Below are 20,757 nucleotides of genomic sequence, written 5' to 3'. Positions count from 1 at the left end.
TCTAGAAGGCTTAATTTAGTCCACAGAAACTTTCCATCAGGACTTTCATGTTTACTCTTTAACAGTTCTCTTCAACACGTGCATTGCCTTTTAGATTTAAATAGTGTAATCTGAGATGAGAGCAGTATATTGGCACTAAATATATCCTTACAGCAGAGCCCAGAAGTCCAGCATTTGGAATCTAGTTTTTGAAAAGAGGAGGGACTTTGATATTTTTTATAACAATACCATGTAAACAGTTCTTTTTCATGTGGTGGTGTAACTTAATTTTAATTTATTTGTTCATTTTTCTGAGGCACTATTAGGGGTTTAGGAGCTGATATGATTAATTAATTAATGTGAAGCAAATCAATTTAAGCTAAATTGTAGTGTTTAGTTTGTGGGGAATATGGATTTGCTTAAGTAACAAGGTGTCAAAGTGTAAATTGTAAGCTGTCCTGATTATCATGTAATGCCATATTCTATTCCATTTGATGGCAGAACTGCTTGAAATTGTATTGAAGTGTCCATAGTGGAATATGTTTTGATGGCAGAACTGGTTGAAATTGTATTGAAGTGTCCATAGTGGAATATGTTAATTGAATGTTAATGGAGAAACAAGTGGTTGGTGAAAATTCTTGTGTAATTATTGCATGAAATTTTGCATGCTGATTAAACAGTTAAATTTTGTCTTGTCATATGAAATGTGGCATAGAGTAGAAATAATGACATAAGAAAGCCTGAGTGACTGCAATTGAATTTCATTGCATTTTATGGTATATAAGTGCTGAAATGAAAGACACTGGCCTGTATTTTTTGTTCAAGTTTTAACTTTTAACTTTCTAAAGCTGAACTGCTGTTCTATTGCGGAGGCAAGAAAATTACCTAACCTAGCTGGATTTTGCTTTGTTATTAAACCATAGCAGTTTTCATGTAGGATTCTCCTGGCTGAGCACATTACACATAGTGAGGAGAGACACAGCCAGAAAGAGGCAGCTTTGCAAACTGCATTTTACAGATGAAACCTGTGGGAGCACATCAGGAGCATAAATGACCTTCAGTGGTGGGACAGCAGGCTCTGCAGAACTTGATTGGATTTTTCTGCATTGCAGATGCTCTCAGATACTTTGGTTGCAAGCTAATATTCCAAAAATGGACTTGGCTGTCAGGTCTTTTTCTACATAGTTCTAGTCAAGTTATGGATGTTTATAAGAAATTGTGGTCAGACATGAGAAATGATGTCAGCTCTGGGAGGCAGCAGACAGAAAGGGAATGGGATGCCAGCTTCCTCTTATGACAGGTGTCAGTTGGTTTTGGTCTTTACTCAGTAAATAAATAATTTTGAATAAAGCTCTTTGTAGTCGAGGCTGTTTATCAGGTAGGCTAGAAATGATGAAGATAAGCAATTAGATGTTGCTAAGAGCATTTTAAAACTTAGATTTCCCTGACTGAGGACAACTACAACTAGCCAGCAGGTTTCAGATTGGAAGATCTCCCTGTACGGAGAGCCTGATGTAAATTGGTTGCCTCTTTTGCTTACTGGTTGTTCATGTTGTTTGAAGGGACTGTGTTTTGTCTTTGAGGATGCTAGGAAAGAATCAGTGAGTTTTAGTTCATTGACTGTAAACTCCTCCACTTTTGTCTTTCCAGAAACTGTGCATGTAAATGAGGTGGTATTTCATGGCCTAGATTTTAGTGTTTGTGTCTGCCTCTTCATCATGCTCACAACTCTATGTGAAACTACACGATTAGGATCTGTTTTGCTTTTCCTTCCCCTTGTCTAGGCTGTCATTTAGCATGCCCAAAGTGCTCTCTTGGATAGCAGTGCTTGCTAAAAAATGTACATATTCAGCTTTCTCTTGGTTCATTTTGTAAATTCATTTTCTGTAAGCTCATCTTAGACTGGATCAAGCAAGACAGTGGGAAGCCTTGTATAAAACAAACCATGCCAGAGTCAGAAGTGATTAAACCATGGTTTTAAACAGCATAGCTGTCAAATTACCTGAAATTATCTAAAAATGTTCTAACAAAGCATGCATAGCAAATTAAAAGGTACAAAAGGTAATAATCTTGACTAGAGCACGCCAATGGGATTTTTTCCCCTTCTCTAAATGAAAACATTAGCAGAAACATTTGCAGTTAAGTAGAAAATATAGCTGTCCAGTGTAGGGCTTTGTTGTATAGTTGGGGTGGGGTTCTGATGCCCTTTTTTTGCACATTGTGGGCCAAGCTAAATCAGCTGATTTACTGGTTAACTCTCTGAGCGTGCATGTGGTCTGCCACAGCTGGCATTGTGCATCCAGAATTAAGCTGCTAAGTGAAGAACACTGTACATGCTGGTCAAAAATAGCCAATTTTTTCAGAAGTATTTATGTAAGAAATAATTAACTTTTGCCACAGTTTGATTTAAGAAAAAATGTCCCCTCTTGAACTAAGAGCACAACAGCCCTTGCAAGCAGTTTTCCAACAGTGAACTTCTCAAGTCAGTCTTTATTCTAATCTAACACTAGACATTCCTTAGAAATAAAATTAAGAGCAATACTAGGATGTCTAGTTGTCTAGAAAAAGAACTCAAATTTCCAGTTATGTTTAGCAGGTGTCAGGTAGCACAGTAACCAATTGTCTTGGAATCACTATTTCTGTTTTCAAATACTTCTGTTTGGAAAGTTGGCTACTTGTTAATGAATATTCTGGTACAAGAATGTCAGGAAATCTTAGTTAAAAATTTTAGTTACAGCAAAGATAGAAAAACAACTATTCTGAGTATCATTCAAATTCACAGCTTGTGTGGGAAGGCAAATTCCTTGGGAGACCGAATAACCCCTGAACTTTTCTGGAAACTGTCTCATTATTGGAAGTTTCTTTTTGTATGAATTTTTAATTTGGAGCAGGGACCTTTGAAAATTTAGATTTTGAAGTTCATAACAACAGAAACATGGATTTTTTTCCTCTGGGCTAAATTCGAGTATTGTTAAATCCTATCACCCCACTGCAGTGTATTGGAATAAGGTCACAACTGGAATTTGACCATGTGGCTGAAACGTGCTTTGCTTGTTGACAATGTCTTCTCATTCTCCAGCTCATATTGCTGTGCACAATGCCTTCTGTGAAATAAAGCCCTGGAATTACAGTGGAAGTTTGTTCTGGACGACTGGATTAAAGCAGGGTTTTTGCAGCCACAAAGGAAGATATGGAGATACAAAGTAACTTCAGTAAGTTTTTACTGGTGTCACTTTCAGCATTCAGCTGTGTTGTGCAGTAGGGAGAATTGTGTGGTTGCACATATGGTATCTTCTTCAAAAGGTAGTTTAGGGCCTTGGCACCTCTGCTGGAATTGTCACTTTTAAAGGCTGACAGCTTACTCTACTTACAGTCCTCAGAGGGGTGACTTACTTCATAAAAACAGTGAAAATGGACCACATGACAGAAACAACTGCTTGTTTTTTGGACCAGTGGAAAAGCTGGGAATGCTTCTAAATCCCCTGTGGAGAATGAGAGATGCCTTGGAACGTGTCCTAAAACTTGGTTGTTTCGAAGGAGTGCCTGGTAGGGGGAACTGGAAGGCTATTGTGGAGCAGTTGCTGCTGGAAATGAAAGTTAAAGGGAAAAACTGCCTTTGCAACTTGAAGATGAAAACTTAGGGGAAACTGGGCTTCAAGTAGAGAGCACAGAAGTTTCTGGGAGAATTCTAAACCACCCCACGACCTTGAAGAAAGCTACTGTGTTTTTGTGAGGGTATATTTGACTCTCTTGTGATGAAAACCCCTGAAGTTGCTGAGGTCCTGGTTGTTGTTACACTGGTCCTCTTTGCCGCTACTTCCATCTCTGAAATTCTTAAGAATATCTTTTATTGTCTTGGTATTGCAACCATGGGGCAATACCTAGCATGGCTAGGTGGCCCTTTCTTCCCCAAAGCCTGATTTCTTTGAAGGTTTTGTGCAGCCTGTGCAACCTGCCAGTTCAACTGAAGCACAGATGTCAAGGCAGAAGGTTCTGCAGATGCAGCTATTAATTTATGCTTTTACTATTATCTTGATTTTGTTGTAAATTTTGATTTGTTGTTTTAAAAGTCTACTCTGTGATAGTTGTACAGCACCTTTTACACATTTCCTTTGTACAGTCATTTCCCCTCAACTCTTTTGTTTCATGTATCAGTATTACTTATAAGATTACTTTTTTTGTCTTACCATTTTTTGAATGTTTTCTCTTCTGCCTGTGTTCAAATAGGTTAGGATTGTTGACATTATCCATACCCATATGTCTAAGGAAAATCAGGGAAGAAAGAAATAAAAAAACCTTCATTTCTGTTTTTTTCCCTTTTTTTTTTCCTGCCTGCTTTCCCTGTGACAAGAAGTTTAATATTATAATTTCAATTAATATTATAATTCTGTCACTTCAGGCATATGCGTCCTTGGGATGGAAGGCATAAAAGCTCAGAGACATAGACTGTCCATCATAAAGCTTTTTACTTCCCCAACCATATGGTTGTTGTGAAAAAGTCTTTTCTGTCACATGAATGTTTTTTTAAGCCTTCATTTCTGGGTCCATGCAATCTGAGGCTAATACTCTCCACAGATTTCTGTACAGCTGCAAAGATATAAGGAGGTAGAAACAGTGCCAGAATAGATGAGCTTTTCTCAAATGAACTAAGTTCTAGACAGTTGTGGGGATTTCTTCAGATTTAAGTTACCAATCCTTGGTCTTTTCCCTGAAGGGGAAGCTCTTTCCTCCAGCAATTCAGAAATATTTTAGAAGAATTGGATATTGTGGAATTGTGTATTTTACATTGCTAAAACTTTGCTCCTCTGCCTATTGTGTGTGTTTCTTGAAGCACACTAATGTCTTGCAGCGTGTTTGATCCTACAGTGGTGCTTCTAAATACAAGGCTTGATTTGTCATTTTCCATGCTCTGACTGATATGTCTCCTGTCACTTTCTAACTAAGAGAAAAGTTTCCTCTGTAAATATTTGCCAGTTGCCAGTTCAGGGCAACATTCCAAGTGGCAAACATGTCAACCAGAAGCATGTTTCTTCCCACATGCTTCTCCCCATGCTAGTCCAAAAAGAGCATTTGGCTTGGACATTCTTGGCAGAATTGCTTCCAAAAGCTTGTTGTCCATCTGCTTGTGCAGCTAAGTGCTGTCCAAGGAGCCAGTAACACATAGCTGTAGAAGACTTGAGTGTTAATCATTCATGAGAGCAGCTGAGTGAAAGGAAATCCAGAACACAGTTCTTAGTTGGGCTGCTCTGAATTTTCAGACAAATCAGAAGCTTTGCTTCCAGAGCTCACTGTGACAGAAGTGGAATCTATCACTTAAAGCATAATGAGGAGTACTTGAAAGTTGTTATAATAAAACCCATTTAATATCTAAACCACAAATTTAGAAACAGGGCAATAAAAATGCAAGTTGAATTCAGATATTGCCACTTGGCCTGTTGACCTGTTAAATGTTACCTACCAAAGTACAGTTGCACTATTTCACCAGGTTTCATGGACATGCTCACTTGCTCTGTTCATCCAAAATGCCTTATGTATAATGTCATGCTAATAATTTATTTCATGTTGGTTCATACATTCCTGTGATCTGTGACCAAAATGAGTGCTACTGAGCAGGTGTTTTAGTTGTTGCATTCAACAATCACTTGCATTCTTGGTAGACACTTTAATTTTAAGATCTGTGCATTTTCACAGCAAAAGCCCTCTGGGCAGAAGTTTCAGACTTTTTTGCATCTCTGATTAGTGCCTGTTCTCTGATCGCTGGGTTCAGTCTGTAGCAGAGCTGTTGCATTACTGGACCTCCAGATCTGAATGTTACACATCAGCTTCATTTGTCATTAACTGGAGTCTGCCTGGATTGGCTCCTGCTCTGCTCATGTGACATAATTTGAGTGTCTGCAACACTGAGGTCAGTTGTCACCTATGTGCTAACTTGATGCAATAAAACCATTAAATGCAGAATTGGACACAGGTCATGATTATCAAATTTTACTTTTAGTGCAAATTCTGAATACAGTGTTTTGGCTTTTTGGCAGAGAATGGGATAAAGGTTAGGGAGTATTGTATGCAGTAACTGAAGGTCCCAAAAGTGTTTCAAGTAGCCTGCACTGTAAGTTCTGGGTTGCATTCATCTTCCTTGTTAAATCTATTTTTTTTGCCAAAACCTTGAATATGGGCTTTGTATGCTTGGAGAATTAATACACAAGAAACATGTCTTTTCTGAAGTGAGACTTTGGGATGAAAACCAGAGAGATTTTAGCAGAGCTGTTAAGATGACTCAGCTGAGTTATAACAGTAATTTCTCCTTTCAAAATCTGGAAGCAATAAATGCTTCAGATGTGCTTTTTGAATGCAGTGGAATCAGTCCCTTGGGCAGACGTTGTATGAAAAAACTTTTGGAATTGACTTTGGATATCAACTGTATGTTACTGTGAAAATATTGAAATGCAATATGCTGACTGGAGCTAGGAATGCAATGTTTTACCTCTTCCTTTCTGAAGCCTTCATTCTGTGCACACTGATGTTATAGTGTTTCAAAAAGACCAGATAGGAAAATTGCTTAATTTAGTTGTTTTTTTTTGGCTTCGAGTCCAGGACAATGAATGGAAAATCAGTGAAAATACATCTTTCTGGGATCTCTGTTATTCACAGTATTAGAAGTCAGTTCATTCTTCCATACAAACAGTTTGATACGTTGCTGACATGTTGAGAGTGCCGAGTAGTTCTGTTCTAACTTTTTTGCATTTGGTGGTTTTGTTTTAGGGTGAGAGTTCTGGTTGAGATTTTTTGGTTTTTTTTTTTAGCCCTGTTTAGAAATCCTGCAGCTGTACACGGCAACCATGCTAACCCCACTTCTCAGTGGCAGGTAAAGGGCATTGTCTCCATCTGCAGCTGCAGTGTTGCAGGTCTACAGTCACCATAAACAACTGAAGCCAGCTCTGAGTGACTGAGATTGTTGAGTACTTGAAGTTTTGAAGGTTTTTTTGGGTTTTTTTTTTTTTTTTTTTTCCAGTATTTAAGTAGCTTAGTTGATGTGAAGGCGAACAATGCTTTCTCTTTAGCAAATTGCCTCGGGGTGACCTGATTTAAATTTCTTCACAGCAAGATTATGGGAGTCTGGGCTGGTGTGTGGAGGAAGCTTACAGGTGGTAACTTCAAGGTGAGCCACAGTGGGGCAGGAGATCTGAAATGGAAGCAGCTCCCATGTGGGGGTGATTGGAAAGGACATTACTTGGGATTTGACAATCTGTGTACACATCTGGAGGTCTGACTTGGTTCAGTACACAAGTGTGATGGAGATTTGCTTGCTTTTTACCCTATTGAATAAATTTAAAATATTTATATAAAAACTCCCTGATCTAGGACCACCACATATCTAGAAGCAGGGGAAACAACTTGAAAAGGATTATTTTGTGTTCTCCAATGTAACTCAGGTACTGTCTCATACCAGAAATATGGTCTTGGAAAGCACATTGTGTCAAGAGAAGGCCTCTCTCCTCCATTTACTGGAAGAGGGGAGTGAGAAGGAGGTTGAGCTTTTCATATTTTCAATTTAAATTGAGTATTAACTGTATGCATTTCTTAGGTTTGTGTTTTCCAGAATTGCCTCTCCTTCTTCCCCCACTTAAATAGCCCTTCCTGACAGTGTTCTCCCCTAGGACACAGTAAGTGCTGTTCATCCTGTCTGTGAACACTGCAAAGCATCATTTTTGTTCTTTAGGGGACTTGAAGGGAAGTAATTAAAATGACAGGAAGTGCTTGGGACTGAAAGATTTATGTCTGTGGAAAGATTTTATGAAATTCAAAGCATATTTGAATCAGAAAGAATTGATTTGGCAGCTGCATAGTTAAAGAACTTCTGTTTCTTTCTGAAATGTTAACTTAATGTCCTTCAAGGCAAATCAGGCAGAAAAGGAACTGCTTTATGCATTTTTGGTATAGTGAACAGCAGCAATGTGTGCAGTCTGTAAACATACTAAATTCTCCGTTGCTGAGGAACACTAATAAATAGTGATTAAAGCTGCCTTTTAAATTCCCCTTTCCACAGTCACATCAAAAGACATGTACCTCCTTCAAGAAGTAAATGCAGGAGGTAGACACTCAGCTTCTTCATCTGTTTGATGTGTCTTCACTCACTTGCATAAATGGCTGTTATTTGGAGGAGGAAGTGTATTGAAAGTAGTTTAGAAATGATGGTTAATGTTGAAGTTTTGTATAGAAGCTTGATACCAAGTCATGGTACTGGGAGAACATGAGCTCCAAGCATATAAGAAAATCAACAAGTTGTGCCTTGGCCTTTACTTCCCCCCAGAAAGGTTTATTTGGTGTTCTCCATGTTTCCTAGTGTTCTGAAGTTTTGTCTTTTCCTAGGTGCTGATGAGGTTTTCACCTTGGGGCATGTGTATGCAATAGACTTCCTCCTGTTGGAAGCTTCTTGCCTTGACCATGTTGAAAGTGCAGAGTGTGCTGATATGATGGAACGTGGGGGACACCTAGCTAAGGTCATCATGAGCTCTGTAAGAAGGCCATGTGTGCTTGCATGTCTAAAGTAACAACATATATGTACATGTGTGTATTTAGAGTTGGGCCAGAATCACTTCCCCCCCACACCTCAGTGAAGTTGCATTTTGTTTGGTAACCAGGTTTCATTCTCAGGAGGTCTAGGACTGGTGCTGTCTGTTTTTTTGTTTGTTTGGAAATTCTCTGTAATGCAGACTGGCCTGGCCCATCAAGGGTTTGTTGGTATGGTAACAGAAAGTAATTTAAATTTGTTTTGTATCATTCTAGTTTGAGTTCAAAATACTTCCTCACTCTATATATCATAAATTTTTGTGCTTAGGTAGATTTTGTATATTTAGTATATTTGTGATTAAGTGTGTTTTCTTGTGGTATAGTTAACCTGTTGCCTAAATTAAAAACTTGGTGTGAAGATATGGAAATTTTACAAACCACTGCTCTTTAAAAGGAAGCTCTTCAGTCTACTGAGGTAATGAGGATAGCTTGAAAATGGAAGATCCAAAGTTTCTATCTGTTGAAACTGGGTTGCCAACACTTTGGATCTGGACTCTCTGAACTATTACTATACTGACCCTTTGGATGCAAACACGGAGCAGCCCAGCTTTCAAGGAGTATGTTTGGAAAGTTGGCAAGCTAGCTGTTAGTCATGCCAAAGAAGTAAACTGTATGTTTTGTCTGCTGCAGTGTGAGTGGGTCATAGTTCTGTTATGAACAGATTTGGCTGGCAAGCTTTGTTAACTGCAGACAGCTTAAGCATTACACCACTGGAATGGCAGGTGCCTTGCTTTGGTAACACACTCTGAAGAAACTATACCAACAGCAAAAACCTGGTGCTGTTGTGTTGTGGGATTGGTTATTTTTCTTCTCTCTCTCTCTCTCTTACCTGCCTGATGAAAGATTACTTTTGTTATTTTATTGCCTCTTCAGCTCATGCACCACCTCTGGACATGAAATCTCAACTTCTAACAGCCATATTGCCAATGACTTTATTTGCAGATACTTAGGGAGAAGTGGATGATGAATTGCATGTCGTCATTCAAAGTGGAAGTGTTCACATTGCAGACAATCTCATTAGGGATTGAGAACACGGCCTGTTATATCCTGGATTGATATGCCTTTTGGGATAAGTAGTTTAAAGGGAAATGTGAACCCACTGTAGAATATTCAGGAGAAAGGTTTGCAGCCTGAGTGATTCATGACTTAACAACAAAGGAAAAGTGCAGGTTCCCATATTGTTGTTTTTTTGCTAGTTGCTTATGACAGTTGAATTCACACTTTTTCATAAAGGTCATGCAAAATGTACTATTTTTTATTTATGTTTCCATTGGAGGTCGGAAACTCAGCAGGTGCCACTGAACCAGTGAATCTTTGCCTTAGACTGCTGAATTCTGTATTGTTTAGCACCATAAATGGATGAGAAGTCTGTTTAATTTTGACCTGAGTGCAAGTACATATTTGGATATTCAGAGTGTACAACACCACAGCATGGGAAGAAAATAGTCCCTGTGCTGAGGGATTTCTGATCTGTGGGACTGTGTGTTCACTGCTCAGGTCCTGGTATCCTGCAAGTGTTCTAAGGCAAGCTACACTGGCTGTTCTTGTGAAAGCTAGGCTTAGCATCTTCTTTACATTTGTTAAACTGCTTGCAGACTGTCTTTTTTGAAATAAAGGATAACATTAGATTCCAAATTGTAAAAGGTCAGAAACTACAGGTAGTGTGAATGGTACCTTGGTGAGGAAAGTGCCATGCACTCATTTTTGAGAACCTGCTGTTTTGCATCTTTACCTGTAATTTAAAATTACTATGCATGGTATTATACAGTTGTAAATTATGTGTTTAGCTCTGCTTTTAAAGGACTGTATTCTAAGTTCAAATCTATAGCCAGAGATTTTGGAATAAATGAAGAAGCATCGATGATGGCTGTAGTAGTTAACTCCTTGCAGATATTACATAATAGTGGTTGGTAATTGTCATTATGTGGCCACTCCTGTGGTGGTGTTGGGATGTGAGGGTCACCACGACACGAGGGTGGGTGGGTTTGCCATGTGGCACCTCCCAGTGCCCTGAGGAGGGCATGAAGGCCTGGCTGCCTTACACTTCACATCATTCCTGTGCAGTCATGTCAAACTTACTGCCTCTCATCAGAGGCGAAGCTTTGCCTTTTGATGCCAACAAGACAACTGTTCTGGGCAAACGTGTTTTAAAGAACTTACCAAGGGTGATTGAATGTGAATATTTGCTGTAGCTTTTTCTGTAGTAGTAGCCATAATAAAAATCATAGTAATACAAAGACTGAAAGTTACAATTTAACTTTAATCATAATAGGAGTACAACTTACTTTAAACAAGGTTGTCTTTCTCCTAGAAAACAAAATTGCAACCTTTTTTTTTTTTAATTTACCTAGATGGGAAGGTGGAGTTCAGAATAAAGTCTGAATAATAACTGCTCCTTTATGAAAAACTATTGATTGGTCTTGAAGAGTCCTGAACCAAAGGCAAGTAATATTTGCTTGACAAAAAGTTTATATTCATGAAAACAGATGAACATTAATCACAGAAAGTTGGGTCAGCAGCATAATGTAAGAGATGAAATTTACATAATTTTGAAAATTAATCGGAGTATATTTGACTTCAGTGATCACAACAGATAGTTTTCTCCTGCTATATCAAAACATGAAGCCTTGAGAAGAAATTAATGCCGTACTTTGCTCTTGTGTTGCAGAATTTACTTGTTCTATTTTATCAGACTTCCTCAAAACTATTATCCCAGATGTGCAGGTTGCTGTAAGGCTTGATAGCTTAAAAAAACAGTAGTTAAGATCTGATAAGAGTGAAGCAGTAATAGGTCCTGAGGGGCTGAAAGCTGAGTTTTGGCAGACCAGTGCAGGGATAAGCTACCACCATCTGTCAGGTTCACAGAAAGTCTGGCTTGGGCCACCAATTTAAAAACTTCACCATTTTTAAGGAATAACATTTTGCTTCAAGTAGGGAAGAGCTGTATTTGACAGTGCAGTTTCATATGGGACATAGTCAAATTTGTCTAAATGCTGAAAACCTTCTACTAGGTGAATTGTGATCATTTATGAAGTAGTCTTGAAGCAAGTAAATGAGACAGGTAAGAAGGAACAAGAGTTTAAAGAAGTCACACACTACAGGACACCTGAAACAGCCATTCAATATGTTTATTATGTGCAAGGAACATAGTTTGGAACTTGATCATAGAACTAAACTCTCCAATGTTCCAGTTATCCTAAGTTAAATTTGCCAGTGTCTCAAAGTAGCTATTCCCCTGTCTATAGCTTTAAAATATTAAGCTATGAGTAAATTCATTTAGCAGAGATGCTACAGTAAAGGGGTGGCAAATGCCAACAGGATTAAAACATACCCTGTGTAATGGACCATAGATTTGGATTTGGTTGTGGTGAAAAAAACCCCAAACCCACACAATCAAAGAAGCACAAACAAAAAGAACAGCCCACAAAATACAGCATAGGAAAAACACACATCATAAACCCAAAGGAAGTACGTAGGCAGAAAGATCTTCCACATTCAGAAGATGTAGTATGAGATGATGCTGGAATTTATGTTCGATCTCAGTGAGCCTGAAATCCAAATGCTACTGAATTAAACTGTTACCACCAAGAATTTAGAGAATACCTAGGAAATATCTATAAAGTAAGTTACTTCTAATTCATGGTATAGGAATCTGCAGTAGAATTGAGAAAGTACATTCTGCTTCAGTGCTTTTCTTTATTCAGTTTTCTTGTTTGGTAAATAACATCACGAGCATTTGAACCAAAAGCATTTCATACAACTGTTGCTGCAGCTAAGGAAAGAGAAGGGGAGGGGGGAGCCAAGGGGCTACTGCTAAGAAATAATCCAAATATTCAGAAAGCCCTGTGTAAACTTCTGGAATTAGATTCTTTATGCACTCATTGCTCCTACCCTCCAATAGATTGTAAATAAATCCTGAGTTCAGGGCAGCTGCTTTGCTGACTGGGCTTCTAGGCAGTCTAGTTCCATCTCTGACTACATTCCAGGAAGTGAGGACAATAGAATAAAAAAACAGTGATTAATATTTTTTTTAGGGTCTCTTTATCTCCCAGTTGTTAAGTAAAAAATATACAGCTGCTTCAGCAGTAATCAACCCACATGAAAAATAAATGTTGTTGCCACAGTCATGTTTGTTCCAGCTAGTCTTACCATATATCATAGTACAAGCAACTTTTATTTTCCTCAGACTCCACAAGATATATCCATATTTCTCCTCCTAGGTATTCTGATGACTTAAAATCTACTATTTAAGATTAAGTTGTCATTTTGAAACATGGTACTCTATTCATTGAGTTCTTCTGGTAGTACTTGCAAATGAATTGTGTTGTTTATCCTTTGATGTAAAATGTTAATGCAGTAGTTGCCTTAGCTTTTTAGTCTCATTAACACTTAAGTAAGTAGATAGACCCTCCTGATAAACTACAGAAAAATGAATTTCTAGTTATTCATGTTTGGTGTACAGCTTGAAAAAAACAAATTATTGAGGGTTCTTTGTGTTTGCTTGATTTTTTTTTTTTTTTTTTTTTTTAATTTTAAGCAATGATTCTGGTTTGGAACTGCATTTGAAAAGAGCAGATTTCAAAGCAGTTTCATAACTATTTAAATCATGATGATGGTAACAACATGTATTGAATTGGAATGTTTGTCTGGAGGCCTTTGTGTGGTGCAACTAGAAAGAAGCAATATTGGGATAGTCACTCCATTCTCTGCTGCATCTGGTTCTGCTCTTTCCTAGGTGTGGTATGTTCTACAGGCATTCAGTTTTTGATGCAAATCCAGAAAGTGTCAGCCTTCATTGATGGTGGTTCTGAGTAGAGGTGAAGATGCTTCAGCTGGTGCTTTGTGCTTACAGAACGGGGGGACTTGAAAGGGCTTCTGGTGTCTTTGTTAACAAAGACTGAGAATGAAGACAGGTGGCAGTTGCAAGTGACTGAACTACTTCACAACTGCACTTGATAACAATTTTAGAATTTTAAAATATATGCAAGTATGGAGAAGGACATAGTGATGTCCAGGAAGCAGGGTGACTGGTGAGTTTATGGGCTGTACTGAACAGGAATTTGGCATGTTACTGTAATGCAGATACTTGTCTTGCAGATCAATCCGTAATGCACTGATAGCGGCCACCTTGGGGAATGTCTCAGGTGTTCTGTGAGCTGAACTTGCTTTTATCCTGACCTTCTATTTGAGTGGGAAGCCCATGAGGTGCAGGCTGCTGGCATACCTTTAATTAGATGTAATTGTACATTATTTGCTCATTACTGGAAACTTGGCAGGCATTGAAGTTGGATGAGTATGATCAAGGATCTAAATTTCCAAGTATCAAACTACTGCATTGCTGTTTTTAATGCACATGCAGGTGATCAATTGGGTGCTGAAATAATTGTGGTATGTATACTGCATTTACTCTGGCCTGCATTAAATCTGTTAACCTGTAGTTAATAGTTGTGTTGACATAGAGCCAATATTGCTTAAAAGTCCACTGAAAGCAAAAAATCGCTTTTCTAACCAACCAAGACAAGAAAAACATTAGGTGATGAATTTGTTTTATCAGAAATGTTTTTGTCAGCTTTATTTGGTTAAAATTTGCAAGAATTCTTTTATTGCTGTGGGCTTCTCAGCTAAAAGGCATTCTTTGCTATGCAGCTACATGAAAGCATAACTTTATTCTTTAACATCCTGGTCTTTCTAAATCTATGCATAAACTGGTTTCAAATTTGGATAGCTGCTGTGGATCAGAACTTCATTTGTATTTTTAGGTTGTCCAGGAGATACAAAAAATGGGATGAGAGCCTTCCATACCTGCACATGTGGAACACAAGCCTTTGCTAGCAGCCAGACCTTAGCCTGGTTAATTCTGTGCCTGGAGATGTTTGGAGATACTGGGAGAGAAGCTGGTTTTTATTTCAGAGCACTGTGGGGTTTCAGAATTGCTAAATGGCTTGTGTGCAAACTGATTTGCCCATCCTCATGATTATTAAACCACTATGATATATTAGCTTTTGTTTAGAGTAAAAACTGACAAATGATCCTAAGAAACCTAGGGGGGAAATAAAGAAAGCCAAGTCTAATAAATAAAGCCTGAAAATACTCAAAAAAGAAAACCCACCTCCTCAAAACAGCCAAAGCGTTTGAAACAGATTTTGTCATCTTTTAAAAGCAAAACAAAACTTTTTACCTTTTTTTTGCAATTATACTTCCAGAAGGGAGACTGCCCAGAGAGGCCTGAGTTGTGGTGCTTTAGACTGTTATTCCACACAGGGACAGTAAACCATGGAAAAGCAAAGTTAATGCAAAATAAATGGTTTTGAGAGGTCAGTGTGATAGTTTATGTTAACAGCCAGACTTGTGCTACAAGTGTACTTGTGCTACAACTGTTTTCATAATTAACTAGGCTGTTTCAAAGTGTTTACCTGTAAAAACTCATGAATTCGTTTATTATGAGCTCTTATGTGTGAGTAATTTAGAAGGACTGAAATTTATTTTTTTGAGGACAAAGACATTTTGGCAATGCAAATTCTGACTCCTGAAGGGAAAAGGAAACTTAGAACTTCCTGAGTTGTTTTCTTTCCAGAGTGTTGACAGAGAAGATACTTGAAAAACAGAAATTGTTGAACTGGGGATAAGAAAGTAATTTGTTTGTATTTTGTGTTACAGACTTGATTGCTGGAAGCCTTCCATGTGATCAAACAGTACTTTCAGACAAACTTATTTTCTATTAAATGAAGTTTAATTTTGAGGTAAGGTCCTGTTTAATTTTCTTTGTTATGCATATAATTACATAAAACCTGAAGTAATTTTAAAGCTTGTGCATATTAGTGTAAAATTTTCTTTAGAGAGTACATGAAATCTATACTTCTGTGGCTGTGTTTATGAAGAGAGAAAGTGAGCTGAAATATAAATGCGATGTATGAATATTGAAGTGCCAAGTAAATACTGTAATTAACAGCCTGGAGATTAACCTGGCTATGACAAATATTGACTATTTTGAAACAGTTGCCAGGGAAACTGGAGAGCATGATCATGTAATAAGTGATTTCTCTAAGCTTTAGGAAAAAGAGCCATGCCTTTCATTGGTATGAAACAAATAGCTGATGACTTAACTCTTTCATCTGAATACGTGTAAGAGGTGGCAAAAAGAACAAGGAAAAATCATTACTAGAATAACTTGACAGATACATTACCATTTCTGTACTGTAATGGTCTCAGAAGAAAATGTCACTAAATGGTAAAATTGTCTTTAGGCAAGATGTTGATAAATCTCACCCCATGTTCTTAATCTGTTGGAGTTACTTTGACATTGTCCACATTACTGTTCTAAATGTGTCTCTGGCTTTGACTGCTCATCTGGAAATGGAGCTTGAAATACTGAAAGGTCGCTAATGGAATTTTGTCCTGCAATTCTCCATGTTTGAAAAATGTCTTCAGTGAACTTTCAAGGCAGGCTATAATTAAAGCAACATATCAATTTGTATCAAATATGTCTAAGGACAAGGTTAAGTGAAGGTGTTTTAGGTACATATTGAAATGGGCTTTGCTAAGAAAACTAACAAAATACGTGAATTTAACTTCAAGCATTTTAAGTCTGCCAAGCTGACTTTGAGCTTATTGGTAAGATGTGCTCTTGGTAAGCACATTTGGTGTAAGAGAGGTTTGACTTCACATTAGCACACAGTGGGCAGTGTGCTAGACTAAGTATAATCTAACTTACACGTCAAGTTTGCACACACTGTTACCTAAGTTCAGCTATGTGTCATGATTTCTTCCTCTGTTCTGCTGTAGAAGCAGTGGATGTTTTGGGGTTCAGACCTAGGTTTTTCTCAAATCCTGCTCATAATGACTACACCATCTGATTTCTGTCCTTCCTTATCCAGTAGCTGTGAGTTTTTACCTTGGGAATATGGAGTGCTCTTAAAGCTGGAGCTCAGTCTGTGTTGTCCTGTTTTGTGGCTGTCACAGAGATGTTGATTTGATAGATGCAAGCACACTGTTCTTGCTGAGCTTTTCTGTTTTCATTAATGTTGCTGATTCTGGTAGTAACTGAGCTTTCTGCAGTCGCTAGCTTTTTCCTTTCCTCAACTACTCTTTTTTTTTTTCCCCTCTTTACCACTCTATTAGTTGTTCAAAACTCTTTTGATTAGCCATTCTCTGTTTCTTCTTTTGGAAGAAGTGTTCTTTTTTTAATAAAAAATAATTTAGTAATCAAAATGCAGTCTTGACTTCTCTGCCTGAATTTGAGGTTCAAAAAAAAAATGTTTGCAGCTAGCACTCAGCCTTTGAAATGGTAAGAAACTGTTAAGTTTTGAAACATCTTCTCTTGCCTTCCCTCTCTGTTTAGGTGCTAGCATCAGAAAATAAAAGGAGCATGCTCTAAGGTCATTTAACCTTGCTGCAGTAGCATCAGCCAAATCATTAGTATTCTAAAAATTGTCAACTATGACTGGTAATGCTTGTGTGGTAAACTGTATGTGTGTGTGGTAAATCTCAAGTAGGTGATGGAGGTTGGAAGAGCAAGAAAAGTTCTTTTTTAATAGCTGTTTAAAGCCATTGGAAGGCAATTGCATGATCTGCTGTTTTTCTCTTTGGCATGGCACCATCTGAGTTGTAGACTCTGTGTAAACTGTTGCCTGTAGTTTTCCAGCATTGCCAGGGTAGGATGACAGTTCCATGTGACCCCCTTTCTAATGATGGGTGAATGCTGGATTACAATTGTTGTCCTCACTGACATGCAAGTTTTTTATTTTTACTGCTTTTCTGCAAATAATTTTCTATTTCCATGACATGAAAATTGATAAAGAATGGTAATTTGTTAAAAATTGTGTTGATCTCATGTTGATACCAAATTGTGATAGCTTGTGAGAAAAAATTGTCTGGATAATATTACAGTAGATGGAATAGAGACCTGAGTGTTTAAGTGGTAGAAATATAACTGAATTAATTATAATTTAGATTTAAGAAGTGCTTGGCTTTGGTTTAAACTCCAGACAATTTTTGTCTGGTAAAAAGTGTGCTAAAGTAGTGAAGTTACATGGTGCTGCTGGAGGAAAAACACCAACCTGTTGGCCTGTATGAGTTTGCATGGGTTGTTCCTCTTATTTCTTTTGTGTACTTAGGTTTTTTAAAACTGGTTTTCTGACTACTGTGGGAGAATTATGGTAATAGTTCAAGTTTCAAAAAACACATTCACAGGTGTATTCTTGCATACCTTAGGCAGTGTCCAGTGTCTTGGCTTCTAGCATGCTGCATTTTTGAAGTAATTCCAACACATATAACCATGTAAAGCAAAGGTTGAAGAAATGCTATTAAGTGAATTGTTCTGGTGGACTTGATTCACCATCTGATCCTGGACAGTCTGCCTCTTCATGGAGCTTCCAACAAGCAATATTGAAAGATTCACAGAGGAATTGTATATAGTAGTTTACATGGTTCACTTGATGACTTTTCAAGATTGTTACTGCAAGTGTCTCTTTGGTCAGTCATTTCCAGTGAGTTGTCATGTACCTTTTTTACTAAGGAACTCCGTGCTGTGATTCCTGTCTGAGACCTTTTCAGTAACACTTCGTGCAGAAAAAATGTTGAGTTGGGTTGAATCGGTAGGATCACTGTTCTTGTCCAATTGTTTCTGCAAGTAAACATTTATGTTCAATTTCAACACTACTGTTAACCTCTGCATAAGTGACACCAGAAATATATCTTCAAGTCTGAAAAGTATCTGTGGGAAGCACTCAGGGTTTTTTTGCATTTGACTCCAGGCCCATAAGCGCATGTTCTGTGGTTCTTATTAGGATTCCAACAGGGAATCATTTTGCTTGCAACAAATTCTGTCAAAAATACTGCTGCCAGTTTGATTGTTGAGTTGGTCTTGACTTTTCCAGATTTAACCTGGGCTTTTTTTGTCTTAGCCTTAGTTTGTGCTAAGTGTCAGCTGGGTAATTTTACTCATGTTTCTTTGTTCTGTGCTTCATTCTGTTTCGAAGAGAGGTGTGCATGATGGCAGAGTTCTGATTACACAACTGGAAATGACATTTGAAGCTGTATAAATATATATGAATATATCCCATCGTAAACAAGTTGCAGTGCTTGAGATGGACCTAGATTAACCTTAGGAGTTGAGCTTAAAAAAATAAAGCACCCCTCCAAAACCCAACAACAAATCCTTTAAGAAAAGGGAAAAATAAACCCACACTAAATAAAAATGTCTTCTATACATCAGATACCATTTTAGTAATAGTCTGTGCATATATTTAGTACTGTCCTCCAAATGACTCTGGGGGAGGAACCTAGCCAAAGGATGCGATTCTCTTCTGGTTTCTACAGAAATTCATGTTTCTGATTTTGGTTTTCTCTTGCAGTGTTTTTGCAAAATAGGAAAAAAAGTCTGGAAGGCCTCATCAAAGACATATCATTGACTGCCACAGTGAAGGCTCTTGCTACTGAGGCTTGTGATTTCTCTGTTACAGCTAGCTCCAGTCAAGCTCTTTGCTTATCTTCTCTAAAAGCTGTTTCAGCTCTGACTGGGACAGTGACATTCCTTCTGTAGTTCCTTGTAATTCATACTTCCTTTTGAAGCTAGTTAGTTTGCAAATATGCCTTTTGACTTAAAAAGCAAGCTGAAGTTCAATTGCTAATAAGCTGACTTTCCTGTAAACAACTCTTAATTAGACCCAAATATTTTGGTCTCTTACATAATTCTGCTTAAGGGAATTTCATTGTTGGGTTCTTAGCAAAAGAGATGCTGTTGCTGGATGACTATAAAGTGTGAACTGGGAATGGTATCTATTAATGCTTACTGATAATTACAGCCTACTTTCACAGTAACCTTTCAAAGCTTGTCCTTCATCTTTGTTTTGCTGTGGGGATTTTTTTCCAAGTAGCTTATTTGTAAAATTTAGTACTGCATGTTATAGTTAAATGCAGTGAATTTTTCCTGAGATTGTTGAAGATTTTTAAGGTAAACTTGCTTATCAGCATGTGTGGTATGTGTATACAGCCATTGTGGTTGAGCAGGGATTTTCTTAGGGCAGGGGGGCATGTAAGAGTTCTTGCATTTTAATTTTATGTGCATACTTGCAAACAGAATAAACAATGTTTAGTGCTGTACAGTGTTAAGTTCCTTGAATTCTAATCAGTGGAAGGAAGGGTTATGCTTTTTTGGTTGCTTGTTCCAACTTCAAGAGTTCTGATCAGCCACCCCAGACAGCGTGTGGTGTCTGAGGTTGTCAAGCTACTTCTGGACTCTCCAAGTTGATATCTTTGTACTTACTGCCCATTTAGAACATCAGCTTTTTCTCTATTGGTTTGCTCTTGCCTTCTGCTTTAAGATTAGAGGGAAAGTAATAGCTCTTTTTGTTTCCTTTCTGATCAGAAGAGATTCTAACCTTACTGACGAGACAACTTCCAGTCCAGTCCAGTTTACAAGTGTGTTGTTTGTGCATGAGTGATTGTTATCCCTGAAAGCAGCTCACCACACAGTTCCCAGTGGAATGGCAAAAATCAGTAATGACATCTTCACAGTGTCTTGTCCAGCAAGGAGTTAATGATGGCCTTGCTGTGATACGTGGGCATACATTTCAGGCACACAACCCCCAGATGATAGTTTGGTTCCTATACTGTGCTCTGGTGGAGAATCTGCTTAGTCTTCTCAGAAAGTCTGTTAATGGCAGCCCTTAATAGCACTGTGGTATAAATGAGTTACAAATTGACAGCAATGGAGCACTGAAGAGAGGGCTCCTTGAAAGGAGCAGTGCCACCTCTTTTAAGATAAGATGCCAACATAGATGCCATTGTGAGTCTAGAGTAAAATGGGTGTGTTTACTCTCTATGCCTGTGCAATCGGCTGGTCATCTGCCTGCCTTGTGGTTCCATTATGTTCAGGTTTTGAAGTATGATGCTTTTTTGGAAGTAAACAAAGCTATCAGTTCAGAGTGCATTTTGCTCATGGAGGTCTTAACAGACACCAGTCCACTAAACAAGTATTTAATATGTACAGTAGAATTAGATGTTCAACCTCTGTGAACAATACAGCTTTGCCTCTACTAGTACGTACACATGCAGGCTTTTAGGCTGTGACAGTCTCATGACCTAGATTTGTGTTTGCTCAAGCTTGAATGAACCAGTTAAGAAATATCTCCGGGGAGACAGACCTTTACTAAATCATGGCAGAGCTTTGCTTTTAACCATAGCACTGGCAGTGACAACCTTGCTTTAACT

At 38.0% G+C, this 20,757-nt stretch overlaps 1 protein-coding gene across 7 annotated transcripts in view; it reads left to right on the top strand.

Moving 5' to 3' along the window:
- Positions 1–20,757, top strand: part of TLN2 (talin 2) — a 141,919-nt gene that overhangs the window by 27,561 nt on the left and 93,601 nt on the right. For 5 of the 7 annotated variants that reach the window (XM_021554180.3, XM_021554185.3, XM_021554184.3 and 2 more), the window contains one exon: positions 15,205–15,287. The exons of 1 other annotated variant lie outside the window; for it this stretch is intronic. The gene's annotated coding sequence lies outside the window, so the exon portion shown is untranslated. Of the gene's footprint in view, positions 1–3,058; positions 3,192–15,204; positions 15,288–20,757 lie in introns of all 7 variants that reach the window. One more of the 7 variants, XM_021554183.3, reaches the window with a different exon arrangement.

The sequence above is a fragment of the Lonchura striata genome, chromosome 11 (genome assembly GCF_046129695.1).
Source record: "Lonchura striata isolate bLonStr1 chromosome 11, bLonStr1.mat, whole genome shotgun sequence".
NCBI lineage: Eukaryota > Metazoa > Chordata > Aves > Passeriformes > Estrildidae > Lonchura > Lonchura striata.
This window is presented reverse-complemented; position numbering and strand designations above follow the sequence as displayed.